At 43.5% G+C, this 23,769-nt stretch overlaps 1 protein-coding gene across 1 annotated transcript in view; it reads right to left on the reverse strand.

The window, feature by feature from the left end:
• Positions 1 to 23,765, reverse strand: part of LOC130291611 (homeobox protein ARX-like) — an 89,629-nt gene extending 65,864 nt beyond the window's left edge. The window contains exons 1-2 of the mRNA XM_056540574.1: positions 23,694 to 23,765; positions 16,460 to 16,709 (exon numbers count right to left, since the gene is read on the reverse strand). The gene's annotated coding sequence lies outside the window, so the exon portion shown is untranslated. The remainder of the gene's footprint in view (positions 1 to 16,459; positions 16,710 to 23,693) is intronic.
• Between the last annotated feature and the right edge of the window lie 4 nt (positions 23,766 to 23,769).

Raw genomic sequence — 23,769 nt, forward strand, 5'->3', positions numbered from 1 at the left:
GGTGTCTGACGGATCTTTGGAACAGTGGTCCGTGAAAATGAAAAATTTTGCACAGCCCACTGTTCCAAAGATCTGTCAGACACCAGTGGGGGGTAAATGCTCACTGTACCCCTCATTATATTCTGTGAGGGGTCTAGTTTCCAAAATGGTATGCCATGTGGGGGTTATTTTGCTGTTCTGGCACCATAGGGGCTTCCTAAATGCGACATGCCCCCCGAGCAAAATTTGCTCTCAAAAAGCCAAATATGACGCCTTCCCTTCTGAGCATTCTAGTTCACCCGTAGTGCACTTCAGGTCCACTTATGGGGTACCTCCATACTCAGAAGAGATGGGGTTACAAATTTTGGGGGTCTTTTCTGCTATTAACCCTTGCAAAAATGTGAAATTTGGGGGCAAAACCCACATTTTAGTGACATTTTTTTTTTTTTTTTTACATATGCAAAAGTCGTGAAACACCTGTGGGGTATTAAGGCTCACTTTATCCCTTGTTACGTTCCTCAAGGGGTCTAGTTTCCAAAATGGTATGCCATGTGGGTTATTTTTGCTGTTCTGGCACCATAGGGGCTTCCTAAAGGTGACATGCCCCCCAAAAACCATTTCAGAAAAACGTACTCTCTAAAATCCCCTTGTCGCTCCTTCGCTTCTGAGCCCTCTACTGCGCCCGCCGAACACTTTACATAGACATATGAGGTATGTGCTTACTCGAGAGAAATTGGGCTACAAATATAAGTATACATTTTCTCCTTTTACCCCTTGTAAAAATTAAAAAATTGGGTCTACAAGAACATGCGAGTGTAAAAAATGAAGATTTTGAATTTTCTCCTTCACTTTGCTGCTTTTCCTGTGAAACACCTAAAGGGTTAAAACATTTACTGAATGTCATTTTGAATACTTCTGGGGGTGCAGTTTTTATAATGGGGTCATTTATGGGGTATTTCTAAAATGAAGACCCTTCAAATCCACTTCAAACCTGAACTGGTCCCTGAAAAATTGCGAGTTTGAAAATTTTGTGAAAAATTGAAGCCCTCTGGTGTCTTCCAAAAGTAAAAACTCGTCACTTTTATGATGCAAACATAAAGTAGACATATTGTATATGTGAATCCAAAAAAAAAATATTTGGAATATCCATTTTCCTTGCAAGCAGAGAGCTTCAAAGTTAGAAAAATGAAATTTTTTTAATTTTTTCATCAAATTTTGAAATTTTTCACCAAGAAAGGATGCAAGTTACCACAAAATTTTACCACTAAGTTAAAGTAGAATATGTCACGAAAAAACAATCTCAGAATCAGAATGATAACTAAAAGCATTCCAGAGTTATTAATGTTTAAAGTGACAGTGGTCAGAATTGCAAAAAAGGGCTTCGTCCTAGAGGTGAAAATGGGCTCCGTCCTTAAGGGGTTAAATGATGCACATATTGTTGAAAATGGGCCCTACACCAAAATTGGCCCTGACAAGGACATTAGAGGGCTTGGCAGGCGCCTTGGGCCCCGCTAATGTTATGAGTCCCATAAACATTAATAAGAATATACTATGCTTTGGCGTTTATATGTAATGTATTCAAATGTAACCACTTCCTTTTCATATATAAAGCATATGTATACATTCTGTTACATTCCTGTGATATAGTAAATCTTTTCTCTGTCAGAGAAAAGGGTTAAAAGTGTTGTCTAAAGTTTCTGGTTTGTAAAGTAAAGAAATTTGGATCCAGATGGCAAAGAACACATAGCATTTCACATGCAAATAAGCGCCAATCCAAATTATATGTCAGTAACATTAAGCTTTGTCAAACTGCCAATTGCTTGGCCAATAATTATAGCTTCAGCCTAAAATGAACTTATTGTTAACACTGCAATTTGCCATGTTAAAGCTTAGCAACAGAACATCATATTTTCCCCAAAGTAATTTTTACGTATTTAAAATCTATATTTTTCCCACTGCATTAGTATAAAATGTAACTTACACTATCCATTACGTGCTGAGCAAATCAGACTATAATGTTCCCTGTACTACTGCTAAATATATTAAGGAGAATGGTGTAAAATATTTATCATTACTAAATGTTCAATGTCCAACTAGCAGTCCAGGAACTGCTTGTCTCCGACTGGTATTACGCCTGCATCCCCTGGCCCAAAGGCAGTACAAATTTAAAGATCAGGAAATAATATCAAGATCATAGACATCCTTACAAACCTTGGATATGGTTTCCTATGGCCGGAAAAAGTTTAGATGACTTTAACATTAGAGCTATTGTATTTCTAGATGCCTGTAAAATAGCTGATTAACATGGGGGAAAATGTTTTTCATAGGGTAAATGTGTCATCAGCTGCTGAGTTTCAGGTGAATCTGTATATATACAGGTCAGTTTGCCAGAATAAGAGCTTCTGCTTGTTAGTGGTGTTTTGCTGTGGCTCATGAAGGGTAATGAACAATACGCCTTCTTTTATTATGTCTATGCGTCTTGCTGAGACTACATCTTAAAGGGGTATTCTGGTATCAGAAAATAGTTTTTTAAATAAAACTATCACTTCAAGACATATATCTTACTAATATTGTGTTGTCACTAATTGTACTGGCTTCAACATGTTCTGCTTGATTTACTACTGACAGTAAGTTGTGTAGTTCTTTCATTTTCAGTGTGGTATTGTTCCAGTAGCTCCCAGTCTCCTCCTTCTCTTTCAAGTTGAGACACCTTTCTTTGCTGAATCAGGAGGTGTGACCGGATCTTGTCTCTGTGCTCAAGCCCTGCCCCCTGAGTGATGTCATCACCTTTGACCCACCCTTACAACCTACATCACCATCTCCCTGTTGTATGCATATATATCTATATTGGGACAGATAAGGGAAGAATGAGGTAGGGAGGGAATGAATAAGCTTTTGCAAGCTAGCTGAGAGAGAGTCTGCTGTGTGGAGCAATGTTCTGCGGAAGCCCTGTTGGGGAACTTCTTTTTTTGTTTTTACCTGACATCAGGATACTTTAAACATTTTAAAGGAAGGAAGAAAACCTATATAGATGCACCAAACTGACACAATATTATGAGTAAATATAAATCTTTATTATAATCAGATAAGATAAAACATGATAAAAAATCAGCAGCAGTTAGAAAGAAAACGACTCCGAACACAGATATTAAATAATGTCCAATAGGCACATGGAATGGCACATAAATATAGGTATACAATACTCAATGAAAAGTGGACTTAAAAACAAGCCACAGTACATGTATATATATAAAGAATACACCTAGAGGTGCCTAAGTAAACCCAGTACACTAATGTAAACAAGAAGGACATATAAAGAAGTATAGCTAGTATAGTGTCATTTGCCCAGTGCTATCGGCAGTATGAATACAGGGAGACAAGGATGTTGCCCATACATATCTGAGGGGAAACAAACCACCTCGGTAAAAGTTGGAGCATCGGTTGTCCCTGAAAAAAGTTTTATTAAACATATAAGACTGTCCATGCACCTAGCCAACTGACACCCAGCTATACTTACAAAGGTCGGGAGCCTACCCCTACGTCGTTTCGCTCACTCGCTTCCTCAGGGAGGAAGTCTATGGGAAGGGGGCGTGGCGGTCATCACGCCCCCTGCCATAGACTTGCATTAAGGGGACGGGCCATGATGTCATGAGGGGCGGAGCCATGACGCCACGCTGCTCCGGCCCCTGTATCGCCAGTCATTACGCACAGAGCGAACTCGCTCTGTGCAGTAATGATGGCGGGGTGCCGCAGTGGCGATCCCCGGGGTCCCCAGCAGTGGATAGGGGATAAGATGCCAGGGGTGGAGTACCCCTTTAAGGACACAGCCCATTATGACCTTAAGGACCAGAGCATTTTTTGCACATCAGACCACTGTCACTTTAACCATTAATAACTCTGGGATGCTTTTACTTATGAATTTGATTCCGAGATAGTTTTTTTCGTGACATATTTTACTTTAACACAATGGTAAATTTATGTCGATACTTGCATAATTTCTTGGTGAAAGATTCAAAAATGTCATGAAAATTTGAAAATGTTGCATTGTTTTTTTTTTTAACTTTGAAGCTCTCTGCTTGTAAGGAAAATAGACATTCCAAATAAATTATATTTTGATTCACATATACAATGTCTACTTTATGTTTGCATCAAAAAGTTGAGATCTTTTTACTTTTGGGAGACATCAGAGGGTTTCAAAGTTCAGCAGCAATTTTCAAATCTGAATTTACCAAGGGGTACAGTGAGCCTTAACACCCCACAGATTTTCCTTAAAGTTGGATGTGTAAATAATTTTTTTTCTCTAAAATGCAGTTTAATCCCCAAATGTTACATTTTTACAAGGAGTAATAGGAAAAAATGCCCCCCAAAATTTGTAACCCCATCTCTTCTGAGTTTGGAAATACCTCATGTGTGGACGTCAAGTGCACTTCAGGCGCACTACAATGCTCAGAAGAGAAGGAGTCACATTTGGCTTTTGGAAAGCAAATTTTGCTGAAATGGTTTTTGGGGGGCATGTCGGCATTAAGTAAGCCCCTATGGTGCCAGAACAGAAAAACAAAAAACCAGACAACAACATAGCATACTATTTGGGAAACTAGACGCCTCAAGGAACGTAACAAGGGGTACAGTGACTCTTGACACCGCACAGGTGCTTGACAACTTTTCGTTAAAGTCGGATGTGTAAATGAATTTTTTTTTTCACTAAAATGCTGGTATTACTCCAAATTTTTCATTTTCACAAGGGGTAATAGGAGAAAATTCCCCCCCCAAAATTTGCAACACCAATATGAAATACCCCATATGTGGATGTAAAGTGCTCTGTTCCAAAAATATGTCAGACACCTGTGGGGTGTACATGCTCATTGCAACTGTTGTTGTGGGTCCACTGTTCTGGCACCACGGTGGCTTTGTAAACACACATGGCCTTCAATTTTGGGCACATTCTCTCTCCAAAAGCCCAATGGCGCTCCTTCTCTTCTGAGCATTGTAATGTGCCCGCAGATCACTTTACATCCACATATGGGTATTTCCATACTCAGAAGAAATGGGGTTACACATTTTGGGGGGCTTTTTCCCTATTTTCCCATGTGAAAATGAAAAATGTAGGGTAACACCAGCATTTTAGTGAATCTTTTTTTTATTTTTTTTATTTTCACATCCAACTTTAACCCCTTAAGGACATAGGGCGTATCCATACGCCCCCGTTTCCAAGTCCTTAAGGACCGAGGGCGTATGGATACGCCCTGAGCATTTCCGGCCCCCGCCGCTAGCCGGAGGGGAGCCGGGGCCGGATGCCTGCTGAAATCGTTCAGCAGGCATCCCGGCATATCGCCCAGGGGGGTCATTATGTCCCCCCATGTCGGCGATTGCCGCAGATCGCTGGACAATTCAGTCCAGCGATCTGCGGCGGATTCCGGGTCAATCGGGTCTCCAGTGACCCGATGACCCGGAATTACTGGCTGATCGGGGCCGTCAGAGACGGCCCCGAACAGCCAGAGCCAGCAGGGGTGAGGTGGCACTGGTGCCACCTCACGATTGCCCTGATTCGTCGGCCGGATTCCCGGCTGACCAATCAGGGCCCCTGCTGCGGGTGTCACTCCCGCAACCCGCTCCGCCCCTCTTCCGGAGGACGTGAGCGGGTGCGGGAAGACGACCCCCGTTGCTGGGGACCCCGATCCCCGGTGTCCCTGTTGGGATCGGGGCCCCAGGAGCGACGGTGGCGGCGAGGGACTGACCTGTGCGGCGGCATCGTGGAGCAGCAGCAGGTGAGTGACAGCCTCCTGCTGTTGCTTAGCAACAGCTCCCAGCATGCAAAAAGAGCATGCTGGGAGCTGTAGTTATGCAACAGCAGGAGGCAGACCACAACAACTCCCAGCATGCCCTTATGGGCATGATGGGACTTGTAGTTTTGCAACAGCTGGAGGCACATTCTTTCTATGGAAAAGTGTACCTTCAGCTGTTGTATAACTACAACTCCCAGCTTACACAATCAGCTAAAGTGCATGCTGGGAGTTGTAGTGGTGCATCTGGTGGTTGCATAACTACAACTCCCAGCATGCCCGTTGGCTGTCGGTGACTGCTGAGAGTTGTAGTTTTGCAACAGCTGAAGGCACACTGAGTTAAGTAGCAAACCAGTGTGTCTCCAGCTGTTGCATAACTACAATCCCCAGCATCCCCAGCCAATGTAGTATGCCTCCGGCTGTTGCATAACTACAAGACCCAGCATGCCCTTCCGCTGTCCGTACATGCTGGGGGTTGTAGCTTTTGCAACAGCTGAAGGCACACTGGTTGCAAAACACTGAGTTTGTTACCAAACTCGGTGTTTCACAACCTGTGTGTCTCCAGCTGTTGCAAAACTATAACTCCCAGTATGCACTGATAGACCGTACATGCTGGGAGTTGTAGTTTTGCAACAACTGGAGGTATTTCCCCCCCCCCATGTGAACGTACAGGGTACACTCACATGGGCCGAGGATTACAGTAAGTTTCCGGCTGCAAGTTTGAGTTGCGGCAAATTTTCTGCCGCAGCTCAAACTGCCAGCGAGAAACTACTGTGAACCCTCCGCCCGTGCGACTGTACCCTAAAAACGCTACACTACACTAACACAAAATAAAATAAAAAGTAAAAAACACTACATATACACATACCCCTACACAGCCCCCCTCCCCAATAAAAATGAAAAACGTCTGGTACGCCACTGTTTCCAAAACGGAGCCTCCAGCGGTTGCAAAACTACAACTCCCAGCATCCACTGATAGACCGTACATGCTGGGAGTTGTAGTTTTGCAACAGCTGGATGTTTCCCCCCCCAATGTGAACGTACGGGTACACTCACATGGGCGGAGGATTACAGTAAATATCCGGCTGCAAGTTTGAGCTGCGGCAAATTTTCTGCTGCAGCTCAAGCTGCCAGCGAGAAACTACTGTGAACCCCCGCCCGTGCGACTGTACCCTAAAAACACTACACTAACACAAAATAAAAAGTAAAAAACACTACATATACACATTCCCCTACACAGCCCCCCTCCCCAATAAAAATGAAAAACGTCTGGTACGCCACTGTTTCCAGAACGGAGCCTCCAGCTGTTGCAAAACAACTACTCCCAGTATTGCCAGATAGCCGTTGACTGTCCAGGCATGCTGGGAGTTTTATAACAGCTGGAGGCACCCTGTTTGGGAATCACTGGCGTAGAATACCCCTATGTCCACCCCTATGCAAGTCCCTAATTTAGGCCTCAAATGCACATGGCGCTCTCACTTTGGAGCCCTGTCGTATTTCAAGGCAACAGTTTAGGGTCACATATGGGGTATCGCCGTAAATAAAAATTTTTTACATATACAAAAGTCATGAAACACCTGTGGGGTATAAAGGTTCACTTAACCCCTTGTTACGTTCCCCGAGGGGTCTAGTTTCCAAAATGGTATGCCATGTGTTTTTTTTTTGCTGTCCTGGCACCATAGGGGCTTCCGAAATGCGGCATGCCCCCAGAGCAAAATTTGCTTTCAAAAAGCCAAATGTGACTCCTTCTCTTCTGAGACCTGTAGTGCGCCAGCAGAGCACTTTTCACCCCCATATGGGGTGTTTTCTGAATCGGGAGAAATTGGGCTTCAAATTTTGGGGGGTGTTTTCTGCTATTACCCTTTTTAAAAATGTTAAAATTTTGGGAAACCAAGCATTTTAGGTAAAAAAAAAAAATGTTTTTCACATATGCAAAAGTCGTGAAACACCTGTAGGGTATTAAGGTTCACATTACCCCTTGTTACGTTCCCCGAGGGGTCTAGTTTCCAAAATGGTATGCCATGTGTTTTTTTTTGCTGTTCTGGCACCATAGGGGCTTCCTAAATGCGGCATGCCCCCAGAGCAAAATTTGCTTTCAAAAAGCCAAATGTGACTCCTTCTCTTCTGAGACCTGTAGTGCGCCAGCAGAGCACTTTTCATCCCCATATGGGGTGTTTTCTGAATCGGGAGAAATTGGGCTTCAAATTTTGGGGGGTATTTTCTGCTATTACCCTTTTTAAAAATGTAAAAATTTTGGGAAACCAAGCATATTAGGTAAAAAAAAAAATTTTTTTCTTACATATGCAAAAGTCGTGAAACACCTGTAGGGTATTAAGGTTCACATTACCCCTTGTTACGTTCCCTGAGGGGTCTAGTTTCCAAAATGGTATGCCATGTTTTTTTTTTGCTGTCCTGGCACCATAGGGGCTTCCAAAAGGTGACATGCCCCCCAAAAACCATTTGTCGCTCCTTCCCTTCTGAGCCCTCTACTGCGCCCACTGAACAATTAACATAGACATATGAGGTATGTGCTTACTCGAGAGAAATTGGGTTTCAAATATAAGTAAAAATTTTCTCCTTTTTATCCCTTGCAAAAATGCAAAAATTGGGTCTACAAGAACATGCGAATGTAAAAAATGAAGATTTTGAATTTTCTCCTTCACTTTGCTGCTATTCCTGTGAAACACCTAAAGGGTTAATACACTTACTGAATATCATTTTGAATACTTTGGGGGGTGTAGTTTTTATAATGGGGTCTTTTATGGGGTATTTCTAATATGAAGACCCTTCAAATCCACTTCAAACCTGAACTGGTCCATGAAAAATAGCGAGTTTGAAAATTTTGTGAAAAATTGTAAAGTTGCTGCTGAACTTTGAAGCCCTCTGGTGTCTTTCAAAAGTAAAAACTCATAAATTTTATGATGCAAACATAAAGTAGACATATTGTATATGTGAATCCCAAAAAAATTATTTTGAATATCCATTTTCCTTACAAGCAGAGAGCTTCAAAGTTAGAAAAATGCAAAATTTTCATTTTTTTCATCAAATTTGGGGATTTTTCACCAAGAAAGGATGCAAGATACCACAAAATTTTACCGCTATGTTAAAGTAGAATATGTCACGAAAAAACAATCTCGGAATCAGAATGATAACTAAAAGCATTCCAGAGTTATTAATGTTTAAAGTGACAGTGGTCAGAATTGCAAAAAATGCTCTGGTCCTTAAGGTGAAAAAGGGCTCGGTCCTTAAGGAGTTAACTAAAATTCATCAAACACCTGTGGGGTGCTAAGGCACTCTATACCCATTGTTACATCTCCAAAATGGGGTCACATGTGGATATTTATTGTTTTGCGTTTATGTCAGAACCGCTGTAAAATCAGCCACCCCTGTGCAAATCACCAATTTAGACCTCAAATGTACAATGTGCACTCTCACTTCTGAGCCATGTTGTGCGCCTGCAGAGCACTTTGCGTCCACATATGAGGTATTTCCGTACTCAGAAATTGCGGGCGGTCTTATTTTTCCTTTTACCACTTGTGAAAATTAAAAGTATAGGGCAACACTAGGATGTTTTTTTTTACACTAACATGCACCCCAAATAGACCCCAAATTTACCTTTTTATAAAGGGTAAAAGGAGAAAAAGCCCCCCAAAATTTGTAACACAATTTCTCCCGTGTACGGTAATACCCCATATGTGGCACTAAACTGTTGCCTTGAAATACAACAGTGTTTCCCAAACAGGGTGTCTCCAGCTGTTGCAAAACTCCCAGCATGCCTTGACAGTTAGTGGCTGTCCGGCAATACTGGGAGTTGTTTTTCAATGGCTGGAGGCTCCATTTTGGAAACAGTGCTGTACAAGACACTTTTTATTTTTATTGGGGGAGGACTGTGTAGGGGTATGTGTATATGTAGTGTTTTACTTTTTATTTTGTGTAGGCTTAGTGTAGTATTTTTAAGGTACATCCACACGGGCGGGAGTTTACAGTGAGTTTCTCGCTGGGAGTTTTGAGCTGTGGTAGAAAATTTGCCGCATCTCAAACTTGCAGCAGAAAACTCGCTGTAAACCCCCACCCGTGTGAAGGTACCTTAAAGGGGTATTCCAGGCAAAATCTTTTTTTATATATATCAACTGGCTCCGGAAAGTTAAACAGATTTGTAAATTACTTCTATTAAAAAATCTTAATCCTTCCAATAGTTATCAGCTTCTGAAGTTTTCTGTCTAACTGCTCAATGATGATGTCACGTCCCGGGAGCTGTGCATGATGGGAGAATATCCCCATAGGAACTGCACAGCTCCCGGGACGTGAGTCATCAGAGAGCAGTTAGACAGAAAACAGCAACTCAACTTCAGAAGCTAATAACTATTGGAAGGATTAAGATTTTTTAATAGAAGTAATTTACAAATATGTTTAACTTTACGGAGCCAGTTGATATATAAAAAAAAGGTTTTGGCCTGGAATACTCCTTAAAAAATTCTAAACTAAGCCTACACAAAATAAAAAGTAAAACACTACATATACACATACCCCCACACAGTCCTCCCCCAATAAAAATTCACATGGGGGGGGCAAACCTACAGCTGTTGCAAAACTACAACTCCCAGCATGCACTGACAGACCATACATACTGGAAGTTGTAGTTATGCAGCAGCTGGAGGCACATTGGTTGCGAAACACAGAGAGTTTGTTACTTAACTCAGTGGTTCGCAACCAGTGTGCCTCCAACTGTTGCAAAACTAGAACTTTCAGCATGTACAGTCTCTCAGTGCATGCTGGGAGTTGTATTTTTGCAACAGCTGGAGGCACACTGGTTGCAAAACTCTGAGTTAGGACACAAACTCTGTTGGACAACCAGTGTGCCTTCAGCTGTTGCAAGACTGCAACTCTCAGAATGCATTGACAGCTGAAGAGAGTTGCAGTTTTGCAACAGCTGGAGACACACTGCTTCAACTCACAGCATGCCCTTAGACTGTCCGTGCATGCTGGGAGTTGTAGTTCTGCAACAGCTGAGTGCACATCTTTTTATAGAAAAAATGTTCTTGCAGCTGTTGCATAACTACAACCCCCAGCATGCACAGACTACGAAAGGGCATGCTGGGAGTTGTAATTGGAACTTCAGCTGTTGCAAAACTACAACTCCCAGCATGTCCTTTGGCTGTGCATGCTGAGAGTTGTTAAGCAAGAGCAGGAGATGAACAGGCCTCACCTCCAGCTGTATCCTGCCGCCTGCATCGGCGGGACCGCCGCCGCTTCTGCCACTGCTCCTTCTGCTCTGTCCACCTCACTCCTGCTGGGTAAGGGTGAATGCGGTGAAATGACCCAGAATTGCTAAAAATCGCCAGTCTGAATTGACTGGCAATTTGCAGTGATAGCCAACATGGGGGGATCTCAGGACCCTCCCAGGGGTTTGCACAGAGGGCCTGCTAAATGATTTCAGCAGGCAACCTGGTCTGGTCCCTGCCTGGCGAGCGGCAAGGATCGTAATTCACACGGGTGTACAGGTACGCCCTGGGTCGTTAAGTACCAGGGAGCCAGGGCATAACTGTACGCCTTGTGTCCTTAAGTGGTTAATGTTTTTTCACCAAGTAGCAGGTACATCAATCTAAAGTGTGGATGAACTACTGTATCCAGGGCAACCAAGTACTTCATGTATCATAAATAACTTATACTTTGTAAAACTGGGCTTCCAGCCAATGAGGGGGCCACTTAGCTATCACATACTTCAGAGTTTTGAAATAATATTTCTCTACTATATTATTAAATAATGCAAACATCTTACCCATCTGCAGGCTCGCACGTTTCCATATCATTCCCAAACTATCGCCGCATCCCTTCTCACACAGCTTGAGATAATTAAAGATTATGAGAACAAACAAATAAGTCAGATGAGGAACTCACATTAGGCGGGTGCACCACCAAGTCATCTTAAAGGCGTACTCCAGCCCTAAGACATCTTATCCCTTATGCAAAAGATAGGGTATAAGATGTCTGATTGCAGGAGTCCCGTCGCTGGGGACCCCCGCAATCTCTCATGCAGCACCCACCTGTTTCAGCTGCATGCAGTGCTGGAGGCTCTGTGTCTGAAGCCTCAGGACCACGGGCCTGGAGTATCATGACAACATACCCCACCCCCTCAATGCAAGTCTATGGGAAGGGGCGTGACGGCAGACACACCCCTCCCATAGGCTTACATTTACTGGGCGGAGCATGACGTCACAAGGAGCGGAGTCCTGGCATCATGATACTTCGGCCCTGTGGTCGTGAAGCTTCAGACACAGAGCCTCTAGCACTACGTGCAGCTGAGACAGGTGGGTGCTGCATGAGAGATTGCGGGGGGTCCCCAGCGGTGGGACCCCCCCTGATCAGACATCTTATCCCCTATCCTTTAATGCTGGGGCTTCAACATCATTTCTTGCAGCATTTGTCAATAGGCAACAGTCTCCATTAGTTAAGTTTAACTTTATTTAATATAGTTCCAGTCCTTTTCAGCATCTATTTGTAGCACCATATTGAATAGTTCCTGGCAACCATAGGTTGGGCCCCAGGCCAAGAAGGCCATTACAATAAGCCATGGCAATTTTGTGGTTATTTTGTAAAAGGGCAGCAAATCTGTGACATAACATGATGCAAATAAAGGTCTTGGATACTTCTGTAATATTTTTTCAGTTTACAAAGTTTAGGTTATGTCATAATGCCGAAAACCATACTGACAATCTGGTGATGTTAGTTTATTTAAAGAAAATCTGTCAGCTGATGTTACCACATATAGAGGACATTATGAGAGTATAATACATAACACTGCCGCACTTGCAGATGAAGCAATGATTATAAAAAGCTCTGTGTCAGGAAGGTGGGGCCAAGCTGCTTACATGCCCTCGCATTGGCTCCCCCTCCCCTCTCTGCAGAGGCATAGCTTGTAACTTCTGGGCCCTGATACAAAATCTAAAACAGGGCCCCTATATGCCAAATATAATACTGGTCTCTTATGGAGCAGATGTGCTTTGGGACCCCCTTAGGCACCAGGGCCCCGGTGCAACTGCTACCTCTGTAACCTCTATAGCTACGCCCCTGCCTCTCTGCCCGGCAGTGCTGACATACAGAGCTTAGATTACAGCTCAGAGCCCCATTTACAGATCATGTGCCTGCACCATCCTATTCATAACGGCATAGGCACAAGCATGTCCGTGCATGCTAAACTGTGGCAATATGTTGTAAATCTGCTTGGTGGTCAATCATACTCACCCAATGATTAGCTGAGCAAGCTGAATTAAAAGCAGGAAGTGTTGCTTGGCCAGGACTGGGCATCATTGCAAAAGACACGGCAGGGGAACAGGGCAAGTGAGTATTAGTTTTTTGCTCATTTTCATGGGACAGGTGGCAGACTTATATAGGGAGTTCCCGGCTGAGATTGGAGGAGCACCTTGGCTTTATAAGATTCAGCCAGTGCTCGCGCGTGGGCACTCCAGAGCAGCAACACCAGTACAGCTTATACATGGCACAGAGGATGTGGCCAGATGCTGGAAAGGACAAGGACACATAAAAAGCTGGTGGTTGCCAGCCAGCAGCATTACAAAAGCGGAGCCATGATTGGTGGCTATGGGCAAAACCAGACAATTTCGTTTTCAAGCATATCGATACATCTGGGTCAATATGATAGATAGATGTTTATAAACACATACCAATTGCATATCCTTAAATAAATATATTAAAATAGCTGAAATATGAAGATATATTATGTACTTGATAGCTTCAGTATAGCGTTAATCTCATGTGCATTAAGGAATCCGCTCTGAGTATTGGAGCCAATAGTTAAACTGGCAAAGAAATTAAGTGGAACAATTTCTAAAGGTGATAATGTTATGTGCCTGATGCACACATACATCAATATGCTCTGCTTGGAAACATTGACGCTTATGTCGTGTATTCTCAGTGGCCCATGCTAACAATGCCTTTAGGAATTATTACCCTTTGCAAAGCAATAACCGTGATGCGCAATTAGACCTATCATCCACTAGGTGTCATTGTCTCTTTAATAACTGTGATATTTACAGCCTCAGTAAACAGCTTGAACATTCTCACAGACTAGTGCGTTCACTGTCAAGTTGGATATTGCTTGGCTATTATGCAAGCGATCTATATGTAGCTGCGTGTGAATCATAAACTCCAGAATGACAGACAGCTCTGAAATATATAGAAAGCTGGGGAGATATTTTTAAAGATGTTAAATGTACAATTTTATTCAGACACGAGCAAAAGTATTTCTTTTCAAGGTACCAGCTTGCTACCTATTGCACTAGGCCAGTGTTTCCCAACCAGGGTGCCTCCAGCTGTTGCAAAACTACAACTCCCAACATGGCAGGACAGCCGAAGGCTGTCCGGCCATGCTGGGAGTTTTAGTTTTGAAACAGCTGGAGGCACCTTGGTTGGGAAACACTGGCCTAGTGCAATAGGTCATGCTTATCTGCCACTTGCTTATACCACACCGGTGTGTACAGGGTGTAGTTTCTCATTTACCCTTCCCCTCCATCTCCCTGCCCAGTATTTACAGTATTTTTACTTTCATTCTACCCTTCAACACATTTTGCCCGAATGGTTATACCAGGGGTCAAGTCCTGGGGGAAAAAGTGTGGGAACTCACCCAAGGTTTCCATTTAAATGGGTACTAGACATCTTATACCCTATCCAAAAGATTGGGGATCAGATGTCTGATCACGGGGGTCCCGCCTCTGGGGACCCCCATGTTCTCCCTGCTGCTCCTGGCGTTCATTTAGAGTGTTGGGTGCAGCGCCGGAGGCTCGTGACGTCATGGTCACGGCCCCTCAATACAAGTCTATGGGAGGGGGCGTGAAGGCCGTCACACCCCCTCCCATAGACTTGCATTGAGGGGACATTACTGTGACGTCACAAGCCTCTGCCCTGCATCACCAGTCATCCGGAACGGAGCGAAGTTCGCTCCGTGCACCCGATATCTGGGGTGCCGCAACCGAGATCGCTGGGGGCCCCAGCAGCGGGACCCCCGGGATCAAACATCTTATCCCCTATTCTTTGGATAGGGGATAAGATGTCTAGGGGCAGAGTACCCCTTTAAGGGCTGGTCCTGCAGGACTCCTGCTAATGGGAACTGCGTTGCTGCTGTGGAAAAAGTACAGGAACTCCGTTCCCATGAGTTCCTGCAGGACTTTAGCCCTGGGTTATACCCATACCCAATACTGCCAAACAATACCATAAGACACTTCCATACATTTTACAAATAAAGTTGCCATTCAGTATCCAAATAATACCAGTATATAATTCCTAACACTTAATTTATATTTTAACTCCACCATAAGATTGAACATTTTATTCTTTTGGTGGAATACTGTTCTGAACTGCATTGCCATTGTTACTAGTCTACGCTGCTAGAGTACTGATTCATTACGGCAGCACTTGCTACACACTGAATGTTTTCCCAGAATTTCTCTGGACGGATATTCTGCAGTGTGAATGGGCCCTTACTGTCCACTACCCACTTGAGTGTTGCCATAGGCGTAACTTATAGCTTCTGGGCCCCAATGCAAAATCTGCAACAAGGCCCCATGTGCCATCTATAATACTGATCTCTCGGGGGCAGATGTGCCTTCGGGCCCCCTTAGCCACCAGGGCCCCGGTGTAACTGCTACCGCTGCACCCCCTATAGTTATGCCCCTGAGTATGGCATCATCCATGTGGGACAGCTGCAGCATGAGAACCTTGTCTAATAAATATTGAAGTTTTAATATGTCACATGGATTTGTGTTTGTAACTGGTTAGAGCCATGTACTGTAACATATTCTTTTTTTTACAATCTGTTTCTTTATTCTTAGTTTACTTTTTTTTTTATTTCATTTTAAGTACATTATTATGGAGTCAGCCATCTTGCCTGAGCTTCTGCATAGCATTTAGAGGCGATATTCTATATGGCAGGCCCCATTGGCATAGGAACAACAGTCTGGAGGTGATCATAATGATTTATATGAGAGTTTTCTAGTCATGCTCTATGACCTGTACAGAGGTCATTGTGCAGGAAGGAGGAGCAGAAGGAGGAAGAGGATAGCGTTGATCATCACCAACCGTGAATGATCTGATCTGGTCCTATCTCTATACTGGTATCCAGGGGCAGACACAGACAGCAGAGGGCCCCTTTGCAAAGAATGTGCCTGCCCCCCGCAAAAAAAGTACTGTGCCATAAAGTTGCACTGCAACTTACATTAATCTGCAGCATTAGGTAGGCAGCAGTTCCCCCACATTAGGTAGCAGTTTCCCCAGATTAGGCAGCATAGTTTCCTCACATTAGGTAGCAGTTTCCCCATATTAGGTAGCATTAATTCCCCACATTAGGTAGCATAGATTCCCCACATTAGGTAGCATAGATTCCCCACATTAGGTAGCATAGATTCCCCACATTAGGTAGCATAGTTTCCCCACATTAGGTAGCATAGATTCCCCACATTAGGTAGCATAGATTCCCCACATTAGGTAGCATAGATTCCCCACATTAAATAGCATAGTTCCCCACATTAGGTAGCATAGTTTCCCCACATTAGAAGCATAGCTTGCCACATTAGGTAACATAGATTCTCCACATTAGGTAGCATAGATTCCCCACATTAGATAACATCGTTTCCCCACATTAGGTAGCATAGCCCCCCAACACACAGACACACACACATAGACACACTTACCTGGCCTGTGCATTGCTTCTCCTCTCTGGTGGCGGCCTGATGAGTGACGTCACTGACGTCCTCCTGCGCGTCAGACCTGGGTCAGCTGGCTGCAGACTCACTGCCTAAAGTGCCAGCTGTGCTATTATGCTCTGCGGCCGCTTTAGAACAGTGAGCAGCGGTGGCGGCGGACCCCCTGACATGCTCGGCCCCTGTGCAGCTGAACCGTGATGTCTGCTCCTGCTGGTATCACCTTTAACTGTAATACTGTCTGTGATGAGGAGACGTACAGAAAAGGAAGTGTCATCTTATTATTAGGCTTAGTGGCCAAAATAGAAACATTGCAAGATTTCAGGAGTAAAAATGATTGTTTAACATTAAAACTGTAGGTCATTTTCTGATGACACATTCTCTTTCATTGTAATATTTAGAGTTTTTCAAAAAATTTGTTTCGCTGGAAAAATTTTCATCCGAATATATTCTGGGTGAATTGTTATTAAAAATGGCTATTTTCAGGCTACAAAGAGCCTCAGTAGAGGTGTAGAACACTTTGCCTTGCTGTAACACGCATAGGGAGTGTGCTGGGGTAGTGAAATAATACTGTTATTCAGTATGACATGCAGATTACAGGCATCGCTATTAGAATCACTGCTGCAGAGTGGCACAATGACAGAGTCTGAATGTGGCAGCAGGGTCGGGAGACCATATGGCGCCACTATTGAAGAGATTAAAGAGATTTTTTTACAGTAATACACCCCAATTCGTTACCGTTGAAATTCGGATTTGTTCAGAATTGAATTTTTCATGGAATTCAGAATGAATTTGACTTCGTCAGCTTCGTTTCGACCATTTCTAGTTATAATGTTGTAATTATTGAGACTGTACTGCATCACCCTAGAGCAGAAGCAATGCTTCAATACTGTTACCGGTTTTGGACTTGGTAAATAACACCAGAGATTTCTGGATGCAGTCCCATACAGTACATTTAAAATGCCAAAATCAGAACATTAAAGTCCTGCCCCCAAAACACCCAGGAACCATTTCAAACTGCCTGGGAATGCCCCAAAAATGGATAGAGAGCATGAAACTTTTATGGGCATCTGTGGTGCCCCAGCACCAAAGGCTGTCCTGTGGGCTGTGGATCACCTCAGGTATGCCTGTTGCACTTATGTTGAACTCACTACTTTGCTTACTGTGATATTGTGATTCACTGTATTATGTTATTGTATGTGTACTGTACCCTTAAGAAAGGAGGTGCAGTGTAGCGAGGTGACCTCTTTACCCAATGGGAACCCCCAAATTGCCCGTATATAGTGTAGGGGGAAGGAGCTTCCTGTGTTCAGTTCCTAGTCTAGTTTCAGTTTGGTTTCAATTTAACTGAGTTCGACCTCAGCTGCTCCATGTGAGCTGCAGTGTGGAAAGGAGGTGGAAGAAGTGTGAGGTGATTCCAAGGGAAGCCTTAAGACAATCTCTTATCAAATCAGCCCTGCCATTCTACAAGTGTTCCCCATACAGTTTGTGAGTTTATACCCTGGCGGTGTCAGTGAAATTGGACCTTAGCAGAACCCTAGTCAGCATGGAATATCTCCAAGTCTCAAGTCCGTTATATCCAATAGCAAGGCAATTCAAGTGGGTGAAAAGCCCCATGGCCCGGATTTATCAAAAAATATCTATGGTAGAGCTATTTTCCCACGTTTATTTGGGTGGTGGGTTTGACTAGTGTGCATCTTATTTATCAAGAAGGTGCAGCAGGATGATGAATTTTGTGCAGCTCTGCTGTGGTGGGAAAAGCTCTACCACATATACTTTTTCTAGACGCTTGTGAGGGAGGGAAGTAGACACTTTCCTTGGTCCTGAATTCGGCAGGTTAGGTGTTTTTACTTACTTTCACAGAGCTGCCTTTTAGATGCTACAATCAAATTTGATTGTGGTGTCTAAGGGCTTAAAGCCAGGCATCACCGTGATCAGTGATGTCTAGCATTAGAGATGGGTCCTGGTGGCAGATAGCCACCAGGACCACCCAGCTATGACCTGCGCTCAGCTCCTGAGCGCGTGTCATAGAAGGGGAGTGGGATGCTGTCGTCCACAAGAGGTTAAAGGTTGAATTGCGGAAGGTAGAAGTGATTCTTACGTCTACTGGTAGGTGGTGTAGCATTGCACCTAAAAAATTACCTTTGCGCACAAAATAGCGACTTTTGACAAAAGTCACAAATTATAAATACGTGACCACTGCATGGTCAAAAAGAAAAAGTTCTACGGGTAGGCAAAAAGGGAAAAACTGTCTATATCAAAAGGCGCATAAAAGTCGCTAAATATGCTGCTTGCGCCTGAACTGCGCCTAACCAGACAAAAAAATGCTCTAAAAGCAATGATAAATCTCCCTGCATATGTCAGAGCAAGGTCACAGGGCTCCCTCGGGTTACACTGCATCCCTTCTGTTTTTTTTTGCCCGTTCCATGGCCCAGGAGAAGCTGTCTAAACCTTGGCCCGCATATAATGGTGCCCTGTCGTCATGCCCTGACAAGTATAACTTGCACTTCAAAGATCAGGAGAATAGCCTAAAACAAATCTGACAAAGACCGAGCTGTCCTTTTATCACTCCTGTTGACTACCAATAAATTAGAGAGAACTTGGCGTCACCAATGCTGAACTTTGTAAGATAGTTCTGTTTGTATGACTGATACAGAAATACAGGTTGTGATTTATTTCTAGTCCTGGCTATAAACATCTCTTGGTCATGTCACTGCAAATCAAAGCGAACATTGTGTTATTACTTGTTGAAAGTTTCTTATTTACTGGGTTGCTCAAGGTTTTAAAATCTTACTTAGGGGTGAATGAATCTAAGGCAGTTTAGGTCTCTGAATAAGTCTAAGGAATCACAGTTCGGTAACATCATTGATCAATAAAAATCACTATTAGGCTACGTGTAAACATAATATTCCGAGCGACATTGTGGCCCATATTTTGGTCATTGTTTTTACCAAAGCCAGGAGTGGAACCAACACAGAGAAAACTATAATTGAAAGATTTGTACCTTTTTCTATGTTTTGTACCCACTCCTAGCTATTGCAAAAATACTAACCAAAATGAGGCCCAAAATAAGCCAAAATGCTGCTCAAAATACCATGTGTGTTTATAGACTTAGGTAGCAATGAATGTAAGGTCACATGCCTGTGAAGATAACTGACAGTGGGTACAAGGACAGAGACCATTTTATTTTGGCATTTTTGTTTTTCCCCCTCTCTTTCATCCACAGACCCATATGAGGGCTTGTTTGTTGCACAAACAATTGTCCTTTTTAATGACATCACTCATTTTACCATAAAATATATGGCTCAACCAATTAGTATGGTCTATATTGACCACCTATAACTTCCTCATTTTCTGTATATGGGGCTCATTTTTTGCGCCGTGATCTTTAGTTTTTATAGATACCATTTTTTTACGTTTGCGCCTTTCACCGTATAGGATAATTAACATTATATTTGATTTTTTGTTTGGAGATTTACGCATGTGAGGATACCAAATATGTTTATAATTTTTTTTCTTTTTGGGTTAAAATGAAAAAAAAAAAAGGGGGCCATATGCATTTTTATTGGTGGAGGGGCTTTTTCACATTTTTTAAAACTTTTTTTTTTACACTTTTTATGTCCCTATTGGGGACCATCTATAGTAATCCTTTGACAGCAGATAATGATCATTGCTATGCACAGGAAAGCACTGATCAGTATTATTGGTGATCTACCTTTCTGGTCTGCTCGATGTCAGACCAGAGAAGAAAACACCAGGAGAGCGGCAGAGGCAGTTGAGGGGACCTCCGGCCACCATCTTGGATGATCGGATTCCTGCAGCCGTGCAGGTCGATCCAGTGATCCCTTGAAAGGCATGCATTGCCGCAGATGCCGTGATCTGTATTGATCACGGCATCTGAAAGGTCAATGGCGGACCTCAGTGCGATCGCTGATGTCTGCCCTTACTGGCGGGTTCCTGGCTGCTGATAGCAGCCTGGACCTGCCATGCATTATTCTAGCACTGGAGCAATGCTCACATCTGCAGAAACAAAATGCAGGAGGTGTGGGCGGACAAGCAGGGCTCTGTGCACTGAGAACAAGCAGGGCTCTGTACACTGAGGACAAGCAGGGCTCTGTACACTGAGGACAAGCAGAGCTCTGTACACTGAGGGCAAGCAGGGCTCTGTGCAGTGAGGACAAGCAGGGCTCTGTGCAGTGAGGACAAGCAGGGCTCTGTACAGTGAGGACAAGCAGGGCTCTGTGCAGTGAGGACAAGCAGGGCTATATACACTGAGGATAAACAGGGCTCTGTACACTGAGGGCAAGCAGGGCTCTGTGTAGTGAAGACAAGCAGGGCTCTATACACTGAGGACAAGCTGGGCTCTGTGCAGTGAGGACAAGCAGGGCTCTGTGCAGTGAGGACAAGCAGGGCTCTGTGCACTGAGGACAAGCAGGGATCTGTACACTGAGAAAAAGCAGGGCTCTGTACACTGAGGACAAGCAGGGCTCTGTACACTGAGGACAAGCGGGGCTCTGTTCACTGAGGACAAGCAGGGCTCTGTACACTGAGGACAAGCAGCGCTCTGTGAACTGAGGACAAGCAGGGCTCTGTACACTGAGGACAAGCAGGGCTCTGTACAGTGAGGACAAGCAGGGCTCTGTGCAGTGAGGACAAGCAGGGCTATATACACTGAGGATAAACAGGGCTCTGTACACTGAGGGCAAGCAGGGCTCTGTGTAGTGAAGACAAGCAGGGCTCTATACACTGAGGACAAGCTGGGCTCTGTGCAGTGAGGACAAGCAGGGCTCTGTGCAGTGAGGACAAGCAGGGCTCTGTGCACTGAGGACAAGCAGGGATCTGTACACTGAGAAAAAGCAGGGCTCTGTACACTGAGGACAAGCAGGGCTCTGTACACTGAGGACAAGCAGGGCTCCGTACACTGAGGACAAGCGGGGCTCTGTTCACTGAGGACAAGCAGGGCTCTGTACACTGAGGACAAGCAGCGCTCTGTGAACTGAGGACAAGCAGGGCTCTGTACACTGAGGACAAGCAGGGCTCTGTACAATGAGGACAAGCAGGGCTCTGTGAACTGAGGACAAGCAGGGCTCTGTGAACTGAGGACGAGCAGGGCTCTGTGAACTGAGGACGAGCAGGGCTCTGTACACTGAGGACAAGCAGGGCTCTGTGCACTAAGGACAAGCAGGGCTCTGTGCACTAAGGACAAGCAGGGCTCTGTACACTAAGGACAAGCAGGGCTCTGTGCACTGAGGACAAGCAGGGCTCTGTGAACGGAGGACAAGCAGGGCTCTGTGAACTGAGGACAAGCAGGGCTCTGTGCACTGAGGACAAGCAGGGCTCTGTGCACTGAGGCTCTGTGACATGCCCCCGGTTCACAGAGAAGTATGATTGACAAGCAAGGAGCTTGTCAATCATACTGCCCCGCCCACATTTCCTGTATTTTGTTACCACACAGACACACACAGGCAAACAGCTGCAGGACAAGAAAGCTTTTTTTTTTTTTTTAAACCCAAAAATATACAAATGTTTTAACCTATGGATTTTACAAATATACAGTAGATATAATGTTGTTATCTACGTTATATAAATAGTTTTTGCAAATAACAAGTAACCTTTAATAATATAATCTAAGAAGTTGAATGTAAAGGGGCTCTTATTGCTGAGAAGAAATTTTGATTTCGACACAGATGACAATTTTGAAGAATCATAGAGGAGCAAGAAAAATTTAAGACTTTTACTAATATGTCAATGCTCATATTTTATATAGACATATTACAGAGGAGTACTATATGTACCTACTATTGGTTTGATGTTTTTAAGACCACTTCCATGAGTATCATATTAGGACTGCATAATGGGCCATTTTGCCTTATTTTACCCTTTGTAGCAATGACATGTTGTCTTGACATGTGACAGTAGCAGCAGATCATTGGCTGGAGTGGTGACCCTACTTACATTACTGCAGGGGTCATTGATTGTCATTGCAGGAAAGGCATAAACAAAGACTAGCAAAAGACAAAGAAAGTTGGTGCAGAAGCTACTGGTATTTTAAAAGTAAGTTCATCGTTTTTTATTTTTTTGTATTCTGAAAGATTCAGCTTAATCGTGGCCTAAGACTCAAAGAAAGGAATCGAAGATTAAAACTATTTCATTTTCGATTTTCTTTCATCAGTGAAGACATCTGGTCAATATAGAGGTCACTGTTCTCTCATTAAATTGAGAAGACAGAGCTTGCCTAACAAAGGTTGAGCTCTGGTCAGATGGTAATGCTGAAAAATCAAACAAATTAGTAAATACTGTCAAAATTCCCCTAGATTCACAATAAAAGGTGATTGTCCTCATCCAAGGTGGAAGGTCTATGTAGCCCTTTTGCTATTTTTTCCTGATAGATCTTTGCTGCAGACTAAAGTTTTGTGTCATGTAATGTATTCAACAGATACAATCAGATTCCAAATTATTCCCTCAGGAATATTCTTAAAAAAATATGTCTATTGTTTCTCTAAAGTGCTTTAAGTATCATGGATGATGCAATTATCTTCTTAAATTGTGTGAAATTGTCATCTTAGTGACTCTTTGCACTAGTACAATTGGTATTGCAGGCGGCAGCCTTATTACTTGTGATTTGCATGCTTTTCTTAATTAGATGGCTTGCCTCCCCGTAGCCGCTCAGGTTTAATACATATGTATCTTAGACACTTTGTCCTTGAATGCCTGACATGCTTAACTAAAAGCTAATCGCACTCTACATATCTAGGGAAATTATGTTTATCTAATATTATCTGCATTGCATTACAATTGGAAAAAAAAACAGGTATATATATATATTTCATAGCTGTTAAATAAAAGTCTATATATTAAATGACTGGAGCAGAGTGGTGGAGATGGGCTCCATATCATAAATCATGGCCCCCCCACTGGTTCCTGTTCATGCCACATGTTAGTCCTATATAGGCCTAAAGTAAATACTCTGTAGCTTCATATCTCCAATGGGGATGAAGCCCTACTGAGTCAACTATGATGCCCCCGCCCCACCTTCTAGTCTACACCAGTTCCATAGCAGCAACAGAAGCTCCCCCTATGGTAAATATGAGCTTAGATTGAGGAGACAAATGGTAAAGGTAGAGTCTTGTGAGTAAAAGTTTTGCCAGTACAATTGGGACTCATCCCTTTTCCAGTGCTAAGATTGTGCCGGATATGAAGGTTATCTGTTGAGTTGTTGTGCTACCTGATTCTTCCTTCTCCCCAGCATTTGGCCCAGTGATTGGCCGGGTTACAATCATCCTTGTTATTGTTGTCCTCCA

This window comes from Hyla sarda, chromosome 9 (genome assembly GCF_029499605.1).
Source record: "Hyla sarda isolate aHylSar1 chromosome 9, aHylSar1.hap1, whole genome shotgun sequence".
NCBI classification, from domain to species: domain Eukaryota; kingdom Metazoa; phylum Chordata; class Amphibia; order Anura; family Hylidae; genus Hyla; species Hyla sarda.